This window comes from Oncorhynchus tshawytscha, linkage group LG33, assembly GCF_018296145.1.
Source record: "Oncorhynchus tshawytscha isolate Ot180627B linkage group LG33, Otsh_v2.0, whole genome shotgun sequence".
Taxonomy (NCBI): domain Eukaryota; kingdom Metazoa; phylum Chordata; class Actinopteri; order Salmoniformes; family Salmonidae; genus Oncorhynchus; species Oncorhynchus tshawytscha.
In genome coordinates, this window is record NC_056461.1 from 49,302,212 (window position 1) to 49,313,384 (window position 11,173).

At 43.5% G+C, this 11,173-nt stretch overlaps 1 protein-coding gene across 1 annotated transcript in view; it reads right to left on the reverse strand.

The window, feature by feature from the left end:
* Window positions 1-7,746: 7,746 nt before the first annotated feature.
* proser1 (proline and serine rich 1) overlaps window positions 7,747-11,173 on the reverse strand; it is a 42,018-nt gene continuing 38,591 nt past the window's right edge. The window contains exons 13-14 of the mRNA XM_042311247.1: window positions 8,628-11,173; window positions 7,747-8,428 (exon numbers count right to left, since the gene is read on the reverse strand). The exon at window positions 8,628-11,173 is cut by the window's right edge and continues 1,672 nt beyond it. The gene's annotated coding sequence lies outside the window, so the exon portion shown is untranslated. The remainder of the gene's footprint in view (window positions 8,429-8,627) is intronic.

The following is an 11,173-nucleotide window of genomic DNA, read 5'->3' on the forward strand; positions in this document are numbered from 1 at the left end:
TATTTCACCTTTATTTAACCAGGTATGTATATATATAACCCTAACCCTTTATTTAACCAGGGAGGCCAGTTGAGAACAAGTTCTCATTTACAATTGTGACCTGGCCAAGATAAAGCAAAGCAGTGCAACACAAACAACAACACAGAGTTACACATGGAATAAACAAATGTACAGTCAATAACACAATAGAAGAAAAGAAAGTCTATATACAGTGTGTGCAAATGGAGGTAAGGCAATAAATAGGCCATAGTAGCGAAATAATTACAATTTAGCAATGAACACTGAGTGATAGATGTGCAGATGATGATGTGCAAGTAGAAATACTGGTGTGCAAAAGAGCAGAAAGGTGCCTCTCAGTCTAAAGGCACTGCATCGCAGTGAAAAAAGAGCTGTGCCACCAGAGATTCTGGGTTCGAGCCCAGGCTCTGTCGCAGGTGGCCATGACGGGGAGGCCCGTGGGGCGGCGCACAATTGGCCCAGCTTCGTCCGAGTTAGGGAGGGTTTGGGTCTTGTCTCATCGCGCACTAGTGTCTCCTGTGGCGGGCCGGGTGCAGTGCACGCTGACCAGGTCGCCAGGTGTGCGGTGTTTCCTCCGACACATTGGTGCGACTGGCTTCCCGGGTTGGATGGGTGCTGTGTTAAGAAGCAGTGCGGCTTGGTTGGGTTGTGTTTCGGAGGACGCACGGCTCTCGAACCTTTGCCTCTCCCGAGTCCGTACAGGAGTTGCAGCGATTAGACAAGACTGTAACTACCAATTGGACACCACGAAATTGGGAGAAAAAAGGGGTAAAAAAAAGAGCTGAAAAGTAAATAAAAAAACAATATGGGGATGAGGTAGGTAGTTGGGTGGATGGGCTATTTACAGATGGGCTATGTACAGCTGCAGCAATCAGTTAGCTGCTCAGATAGCTGATGTTTAAAGTTAGTGAGGGAGATATAAGTCTCCAGCTTCAGTGATTTTTGCTATTTGTTCCAGTCACTGGCAGCAGAGAACTGGAAGGAAAGGTGGCCAAAGGAGGTGTTGGCTTTGGGGATGACCAGTGAGATATACCTGCTGGAGCGCGTGCTACGGGTGGGTGTTGTTATCGTGACCAGTGAGCTGAGATAAGGCGGAGATTTACCTAGCAAAGACGTATAGATGACCTGGAGCTAGTGGGTCTGGCGACGAATATATAGCAAGGGCCAGCCGATTAGAGCATACAGGTCACAGTGTGCCACAGTGTGCCATCACAGCAGCAAGATGTGTGACCTGTTGTCACGAGAAAAGGGCAACCAGTGAAGAACAAACACCATTGTAAATACAACCCATATTTATGTTTATTTATTTTCCCTTTTGTACATTAACCATTTGTACATCTTTACAACACTGTATATATATATACATAATATGACATTTGTAATGTCTTTATTCTTTTGGAACCTCTGTGAGTTTAAATATTTACTGTTCATTTTTATTTCACTTTTGTATATTATCTATTTCACTTGGTTTGACAATGTTAACACATGTTTCCCATGCCAATAAAGCCCCTTGAATTGAATTGACATGGAGAGAGAGAGGAGTAGCATTGTTTATAAAGCCTGTCTGTTTATAGGCTCGGCCCAGAGGGGGTGTGGTCTCATCCCTAACAAACACATTAACAGACTCTATAGGTGTGAAGAGGGAGGCAGGGTAGAGAAAGAGAGAATCAACCAAAAAAACAGAGCAAACTAGACTGCTATTTGGCTCTAAACAGATGGTACACAGTGGCAGAATACCTGACCACTGTGACTGACCCAAACTTAAGAAAAGCTTTGACTATGTACAGACTCAGTGAGCAATGCTATGGAGACAGGCGGCCATAGGCAGACCTCTGTGGCCCGTTGCCATGAGAACAGGGTAACGAGTGGACCAGAAACATTGTAAATACAACCTATATTTATCTGTTTATTTACCTTCCCTTTCATACTTCAACTACTTGCACGTTGTTACAACACTGTACATGGCCGATAATATAAGACTTAAAATGTCTTTCAACACTTTTGTGAGTGTAATGTTTACTAACGTTTCCCTTGTTAATTTAACTTTTGTTTATTGTCTATTCCATTTGCTTTGGCAATGTAAACATATGTTTCCCATGCTAATAAAGCCCTTTGAATTGAGAGATGTAAACATACACTATATACAATATACAAAATATTGCGCTTGAGGTGGTGGGTCGACATCCGAGCTGAGATACACTATATATACAAACGTATGTCGACAAACCTTCAAACTAGTGGATTCGGCTTTTTATGTAATATATGGAATCATTATGATCAGACTATAAATATACTGTAATGAAACAGGCAGGGAAGCAGGTTTCTTCTAGACCGAGGTCCGGCGCCCTGTCGACTGTGCCGCAAATGCATGCTCGTGCGACAGAGTCGATTTCCGCGATTATAAACCCAGGGTCGTTACAAAACAATATATGGAGTCATTATGGTCAAAGATATATTTCCCTTCGTTCAAAACCCTAATCCACCAGACACTTTCTCCTTTAGCCTGGGGATGTCAATCACAACCCTACCCAGTTGAACAGGTGAGGTGAGGAAACAGCAGAGGGAACACCCCCCTATCCACATCGATGGAACAGTAGTGGAGAGGGTAGTAAGTTTTAAGTTCCTCGGCATACACATCACAGACAAACTGAATTGGTCCACTCACACAGACAGCATCGTGAGGAAGGCGCAGCAGCGCCTCTTCAACCTCAGGAGGCTGAAGAAATTCGGCTTGTCACCAAAAGCACTCACAAACTTCTACAGATGCACAATCGAGAGCATCCTGGCGGGCTGTATCACCGCCTGGTATGGCAACTGCACCGCCCTCAACCGTAAGGCTCTCCAGAGGGTAGTGAGGTCTGCACAACGCATCACCGGGGCAAACTACCTGCCCTCCAGGACACCTACACCACCCGATGTTACAGGAAGGCCATAAAAATCATCAAGGACATCAACCACCCGAGCCACTGCCTGTTCACCCCGCTGTCATCCAGAAGGCGAGGTCAGTACAGGTGCATCAAAGCTGGGACCGAGAGACTGAAAAACAGCTTCTATCTCAAGGCCATCAGACTGTTAAACAGCCACCACTAACATTGAGTGGCTGCTGCCAACATACTGACTCAACTCCAGCCACTTTAATAATGGGAATTGATGGGAAATGATGTAAAATATATCACTAGCCACTTTAAACAATGCTACTTAATATAATGTTTACATACCCTACATTATTCATCTCATATGCATACGTTGATACTGTACTCTATATCATCGACTGCATCCTTATGTAATACATGTATCACTAGCCACTTTAACTATGCCACTTGGTTTACATACTTATCTCATATGTATATACTGTACTCGATATCATCTACTGTATCTTGCCTATGCTGCTCTGTACCATCACTCATTCATATATCCTTATGTACATATTCTTTATCCCCTTACACTGTGTATAAGACAGTAGTTTTGGAATTGTTAGTTAGATTACTTGTTCGTTATTACTGCACAAGCATTTCGCTACACTCGCATTAACATCTGCTAACCATGTGTATGTGACAAATACATTTGATTTGATTTGTGTGTGTTTCTAGCGTTCTCAGTCCCACAAGAAGAGGAGTGTTTCACTATGAAGCTATAGGGATGTACAGTACTAAATCGAAATCACATTTTATTTGTCACATTCTTCGTAAAATAATAGGTGTAGAGACTAACAGTGAAATGCGGGTCATTTTCCAACAATTATTTTTTATTTAAACTAGGCAAGTCAGTTATGAACAAATTCTTATTTACAATGACGGCCTACCGGGGAACTGCCTTGTTCACGGGCAGAACGATAGATTTGTCTTTACCTTGTCAGCTCTTGGATTCGACCCGGCAACCTTTGGGTTATTAGTCTCAACGCTCTGACCACTAGGCTACGTGCAGAGAGAAAGACAATCTACACACTTAAGTGTTGCTTCCATTCTCGTTCATGACGGTCAATTACAGGAGGTATGTGTGGAGCGGCTAACTTCAGTACAACAGGTTTCTACGGTCGCATTTACAACGTAATACGTGTTGTCATAGAGACAGTTCCAAGTCTCCTGCCCCGTCGGTCCACGTTACAAGACAAATGTTTACAAACAAAAGTGTCACTTAGCGACAGGATTTAATTTCATTGAGGCGTACATGTTCAAACAGCGGTACGAACTCAGACAGACGCACATTCTCTCCCTCTCGTATCTATTATAACTCTCTGACTCTCTAACTCTCTCTCTCTCTCTGGTATTACAGTTTTCCCAAAAGTATTCAGACCCTCTGACTTTAGTCCACATTTTGTTGGGTAACAGCCACAATGGATTAAATATATATATTTTCTCACCCATATACAAACAATACCTCAAATGACAAAGTAAAAACATGTTTTTAGAAATGTTTGCAGATTTATTTTGGAATAAATATAGAAATATCTCATTTACATAAGTATTCAATACATGTTAGAATCACCATTGGCAGCGATTACAGCTGTGAGTCTTTCTGGGTCAGTCTCTAAGAGCTGTAAGTCTTTCTGGGTCAGTCTCTCTAAGAGCTGGGAGTCTTTCTGGGTCAGTCTCTAAGAGCTGGGAGTCTTTCTGGGTCAGTCTCTAAGAGCTGTGAGTCTTTCTGGGTCAGACTAAGAGCTGTGAGTCTTTCTGGGTCAGTCTCTAAGAGCTGGGAGTCTTTCTGGGTCAGTCTCTAAGAGCTGGGAGTCTTTCTGGGTCAGTCTCTAAGAGCTGGGAGTCTTTCTGGGTCAGACTAAGAGCTGTGAGTCTTTCTGGGTCAGTCTCTAAGAGCTGTGAGTCTTTCTGGGTCAGTCTCTAAGAGCTGTGAGTCTTTCTGGGTCAGTCTCTAAGAGCTGGGAGTCTTTCTGGGTCAGTCTCTAAGAGCTGGGAGTCTTTCTGGGTCAGTCTCTAAGAGCTGGGAGCCTTTCTGGGTCAGTCTCTAAGAGCTGGGAGTCTTTCTGGGTCAGTCTCTAAGAGCTGTGAGTCTTTCTGGGTCGGTCTCTAAGAGCTGTGAGTCTTTCTGGGTCAGTCTCTAAGAGCTGTGAGTCTTTCTGGGTCAGTCTCTAAGAGCTGTGAGTCTTTGTGCTCTTTCTGGGTCAGTCTCTAAGAGCTGTCTCTAAGAGCTGTGAGTCTTTCTGGGTCAGTCTCTAAGAGCTGTGAGTCTTTCTGGGTCAGTCTCTAAGAGCTGTGCGTCTTTCTGGGTCAGTCTCTAAGAGCTGTGCTCTTTCTGGGTCAGTCTCTAAGAGCTGTGAGTCTTTCTGGGTCAGTCTCTAAGAGCTGGGAGTCTTTCTGGGTCAGTCTCTAAGAGCTGTGAGTCTTTCTGGGTCGGTCTCTAAGAGCTGTGAGTCTTTCTGGGTCAGTCTCTAAGAGCTGTGAGTCTTTCTGGGTCAGTCTCTAAGAGCTGTGCGTCTTTCTGGGTCAGTCTCTAAGAGCTGTGCGTCTTTCTGGGTCAGTCTCTAAGAGCTGTGCGTCTTTCTGGGTCAGTCTCTAAGAGCTGTGAGTCTTTCTGGGTCAGTCTCTAAGAGCTGTGAGTCTTTCTGGGTCAGTCTCTAAGAGCTGTGCGTCTTTCTGGGTCAGTCTCTAAGAGCTGTGCGTCTTTCTGGGTCAGTCTCTAAGAGCTGTGAGTCTTTCTGGGTCAGTCTCTAAGAGCTGTGCGTCTTTCTGGGTCAGTCTCTAAGAGCTGTGAGTCTTTCTGGGTCAGTCTCTAAGAGCTGTGCGTCTTTCTGGGTCAGTCTCTAAGAGCTGTGCGTCTTTCTGGGTCAGTCTCTAAGAGCTGTGCGTCTTTCTGGGTCAGTCTCTAAGAGCTGTGAGTCTTTCTGGGTCAGTCTCTAAGAGCTGTGAGTCTTTCTGGGTCAGTCTCTAAGAGCTGTGCGTCTTTCTGGGTCAGTCTCTAAGAGCTGTAAGTCTTTCCGGGTCAGTCTCTAAGAGCTGTAAGTCTTTCTGGGTCAGTCTCTAAGAGCTGGGAGTCTTTCTGGGCCAGTCTCTAAGAGCTGTGAGTCTTTCTGGGTCAGTCTCTAAGAGCTGGGAGTCTTTCTGGGTCAGTCTCTGAGAGCTGGGAGTCTTTCTGGGTCAGTCTCTAAGAGCTGGGAGTCTTTCTGGGTCAGTCTCTAAGAGCTGTGAGTCTTTCTGGGTCAGTCTCTAAGAGCTTTACACACCTGGATTGTACAACATTTACCCATCACTCTTTTAAAAATTCTTCAAACTCTGTCAAATTGATTGCTGATAATTGCTAGACGACCATTTAAGTCTCGCCAGAGATTTAAGACGATTTAAGTCAAAACTGTAACTAGGCCACTCAGAAACATTCAATGTCGTCTTGGTAAGTAACTCCAGTGTATATTTGGCCTTGTGTTTTAGGTTATTGTCCTGCTGAAAGGTGAATTCATCACCCAGTGTCTGGTGGAAAGCAGACTGAACCAGGGTTCCCTCTAGGATTTTGCCTATGCTTAGCTCCATTCCATTTCCCCAGTCCTTGCCAATGACAAAAATACCCATAGCATGATGCAGCCACCACCATGCTTGAAAATGGTACTCAGTAATGTGTTGTATTGGATTTGCCCCAAACACAACACTTTGTATTCAGGACAAAAAGTTCATTGCTTTGCTACATTTGTGGCAGTTTCACTTTAGTGTCTTGTTGTAAACAGGAAGCATGTTTTGGAATATATTTATTCTGTACAGACTTCCTTCTTTTCCCTCTATCATTTAGGTTAGTATTGTGGAGTAACTACAATGTTGTTGATCCATCCTCAGTTTTCTCCTATCACAGTCATTAAACTCTGTAACTGTTTTAAACCATTGGCCTCATGGTGAAATCCCTGAGTGGTTTCCTTCCTCTCCGGCAACTGAGTCAGAAAGGATCCCTGTATCTTTGTAGTGACTGGGTGTATTGATACACCATCAAACATGTAATTAATAACTGCACCATGCTCAAAGGGATATTGAATGTCTGCTTTTCCCTTTCTACCCATCTACCAACAGGTGCTCTTCTTTGTGAGGCATTGGAAAACCTCCATGGTCTCTGTGGTTGAATCTGTGTTTGAAAGTCACTGCTCGACTGAGGGATCTTGCAGATAATTACATGTGTGGGGTACAGAGATGAGGTAGTCATGAAGAAATCACGTCAAACACTATTATTGCACACAGAGTCCATGCAACTTATTAGGTGACTTGTTAAAGACATGTTTACTCATGAACTTATTTAGGCCATAACAAAGGAGTTGAATACTTATTGACTCAAGACATCTCAGATTTTACATTTTTAATTAGATTGTAAAAATGTCTAAAAACACAACTCCACTTTGACATTATGGGGTAGTGTGTGTAGAGGCCGGTGACACAACATCTACATTTAATCCATTAAAAAAAATTCAGGCTGTAACACAACTACATTTGGAAAAAGTCAAGGAGTGTGAATACTTTCTGAAGGCCCTGTACACACACACACACACACACACACACACACACACACACACACACGGGGGTTAAAACACAGGAGCTTCACAGAGCAGGGAGAAGTTGCCCCTAGATGCTGATCTTGGGTCAGTTCAGCATTTTCCCCAATAATGGTTAAGGTTCGGATTTGGGGAAGCGGAAGCTGACCCAAGATCTGTACCTAGGGGAAACTGATCCTAGGTCTGTACCTAGGGGAAACTGAATCCTAGGTCTGTACCTAGGGGAAACTGACCCTAGATCTGAACCTAGACTGACCCTAGATCTGAACCTAGGGGAAACTGATCCTAGATCTGTACCTAGATCTGAACCTATACTGACCCTAGATCTGTACCTAAACTGACCCTAGATCTGAACCTAGACCGACCCTAGATTTGAACCTAGACTGACCCTAGATCTTTACCTAGGGGAAACTGACCCTAGATCTTTACCTAGGGGAAACTGACCCTAGATCTTTACCTAGGGGAAACTGACCCTAGATCTGAACCTAGGGGAAACTGACCATAGATCTGAACCTAGGGGAAACTGACCATAGATCTGTACCTAGACTGACCCTAGATCTGTACCTAGGGGAAACTGATCCTAGATCTGTACCTAGGGGAAACTGACCCTAGATCTTTACCTAGGGGAAACTGACCCTAGATCTGAACCTAGGGGAAACTGACCATAGATCTGAACCTAGGGGAAACTGACCATAGATCTGTACCTAGACTGACCCTAGATCTGTACCTAGGGGAAACTGATCCTAGATCTGTACCTAGACTGACCCTAGATCTGTACCTAGACTGACCCTAGATCTGAACCTAGACTGACCCTAGATCTTTACCTTGGGGAAACTGACCCTAGATCTGAACCTAGGGGAAACTGATCCTAGATCTGTACCTAGGGGAAACTGACCCTAGATCGGAACCTAGGGGAAACTGACCCTAGATCTGAACCTAGACTGACCCTAGATCTGAACCTAGGGGAAACTGATCCTAGATCTGAACCTAGACTGACCCTAGATCTGTACCTAGACTGACCCTAGATCTGTACCTTAGGGAAACTGACCCTAGATCTGAACCTAGACTGACCCTAGATCTGAACCTAGGGGAAACTGATCCTAGATCTGAACCTAGACTGACCCTAGATCTGTACCTAGACTGACCCTAGATCTGAACCTAGGGGAAACTGACCCTAGATCTGAACCTAGGGGAAACTTCATCACTGAGCATGGTCCGCACACGTCAACCTTTGACCTTACAGCACAGCCTGGTCAACCGAATAACAGGAGTAAAATACACACATATATAACATGTGTTTACTGTACTCACTAATGGGATGAGGTAAACACTCACTAGACAGTTTATTAGGTACACCACCCACGTTCACAAAATAAATGGTTCCCTCCTACAGACAGTGAGTCACGTGACCGTGGCTTGTTATATAAAGCAGGCAGACAGGCATCAAGGCATTCAGTTACTGTTCCATTGAACGTTAGAAGGGACAAAAACGATTGACCTAAGCGACCCTTTGAGCGTGGTACGATCGTCGGCCGCCTTAACCGGGCTTCACACACACGACAGTGTCTAGGGTTTACCGAAAAACGCCTCGACAAACATCCAGTGAGCGGCAGTCCTGTGGGTGAAAACAGCTCGTCCGAGAACAAGGGAAAGAATCGTGCGAGGGAACAGGCGGTCCCACAAAACAGGAAAAAGAACAGCGCAGTACCTCGGTGGTGTGCAGAACTAGACCTCAACCCAACGGAGCATCTTCGGGATGAGATGGAGCATCTGCAGCAAACTGCGTGCTGCCATCATGTCAGAATGGACCAACATCTCTGCGGAAAGTCTCCGACACCTTGTAGAATTCCCCCGAAGAATTCAGGCTGTTCTGGAGGCAAAGTGGGGTCGGGTGGGGGTCTGACCCAGTACTAGATGGGTGTGCCTAATAAACTGTCCAGTGAGAGAGCGTGTGTGTATACCTGTATTAATCCACATGGAACACGTATCCTTTTCCAGTTGTCTGGCTACGCAGACTCATCGTCTGGGTCTGACTCCCTCTCCGACAAGTTCTAGAATGGAAAAACACTCTAATTGTACTGATTGGTCCAGAAACCGATGGGTTGGGCCCAGAGCCAGAACACACGTGGGTAAAACGGCGTTTTGAAAACGTGTCATTGGCTTTGATGTTCTGATAGGTTTAAAAACAATCCAAATCGCTTGATTATCGTTTTGTCAGCACAAACTAAATCAATTACGGCAGTCTCAGACTGAAGTGTGTAGAGAACATAGAGGGAGAATTCAGTTTGAGTCTTCAGGCAAATGTTTCACCTGGTATCCTGGTCATCTAAACATAATGTTTCACCTGGTATCCTGCTCATCTAAACATAATGTTTCACCTGGTATCCTGGTCATCTAAACAGAATGTTTCACCTGGTATCCTGGTCATCTAAACAGAATGCATAATGTTCCTCACATGAAGACGTCTAGTATAGTTCTGATGAGTCAGCATGAGCAGCCATTGTTAAATATCCAGACTGAGTCCCTAACGGCACCTTAGTCCCTATACAGTGGACTATATAATAGTGGACTACATAGGGAGTAGGGGACTATATAATAGTGGAATACATAGGGAGTAGGGGACTATATAATAGTGGACTACATAGGGAATAGGGTACTATATAATAATAGTGGACTACATAGGGAGTAGGGGACTATATAATAGTGGAATACATAGGGAGTAGGGGACTATATAATACTAGTGGACTATATAATAGTGGACTATATAATAGTGGACTACATAAGGAATAGGCTACTATATAATAATAGTGGACTATATAATAGTGGACGATATAGGGAATAGGGGACTATATAATAATTGTGGACTATATAGGGAATAGGAGACTATATAATATGGGACTACACAGGGAATAGGCTACTATATAATAATAGTGGACTACCCAGGGAATAGGCTACTATATAATAATAGTGGACTACATAGGGAATAGGGGACTATATAATAATAGTGGACTATGTAATAGGGGACTATATAATAATAGTGGACTACATAGGGAATAGGCTACTATATAATAATAGTGGACTACACAGGGAATAGGCTACTATATAATAATAGTGGACTACACAGGGAATAGGCTACTATATAATAATAGTGGACTACATAGGGAATAGGGGACTATATAATAATAGTGGACTATGTAATAGGGGACTATATAATAATAGTGGACAACATAGGGAATAGGCTACTATATAATAATAGTGGACTACATAGGGAATAGGGGAATATATAATAATAGTGGACTATATAATAGTGGACGACATAGGGAATAGGGGACTATATAATAATAGTGGACTATGTAATAGGGGACTATATAATAATAGTGGACTACATAGGGAATAGGGGACTATATACTAATAGTGGACTACATAGGGAATAGGGGACTATATAATAATAGTGGACTACATAGGGAATAGGGGACTATATAATAATAGTGGACTATGTAATAGGGGACTATATAATAATAGTGGACTACATAGGGAATAGGGGACTATATAATAATAGTGGACTACATAGGGAATAGGCTACTATATAATAATAGTGGACTACATAGGGAATAGGCTACTATATAATAATAGTGGACTATATAATAGTGGACGACATAGGGAATAGGGGACTATATAATA